The following is a 250-nucleotide window of genomic DNA, read 5'->3' as shown; positions in this document are numbered from 1 at the left end:
TTATGTTACTAGATTAGACCAAAATAAATGATCAAAAATCCATCTCAATCTCAGAGTTAATACTGATCGTGTTTGTGTCCAACCCTGCACAACAAATACTACAGAAATCCGAATAACTCTTTTGACATTGTAATTCCAGTTCCAAATTCTTCCACAAGTTGATCTTGATCTCGCTACTTTTGAAGTGAGAATCGACAGGCTCTCTGTTTCAAAGTTGGTTTGCCTAGCCCTCGTTGGTTCGACCTCAACA

This window comes from Tigriopus californicus, chromosome 5 (assembly GCF_007210705.1).
Source record: "Tigriopus californicus strain San Diego chromosome 5, Tcal_SD_v2.1, whole genome shotgun sequence".
Classification (NCBI taxonomy): Eukaryota; Metazoa; Arthropoda; class Copepoda; order Harpacticoida; family Harpacticidae; genus Tigriopus; species Tigriopus californicus.
This window is presented reverse-complemented; position numbering follows the sequence as displayed.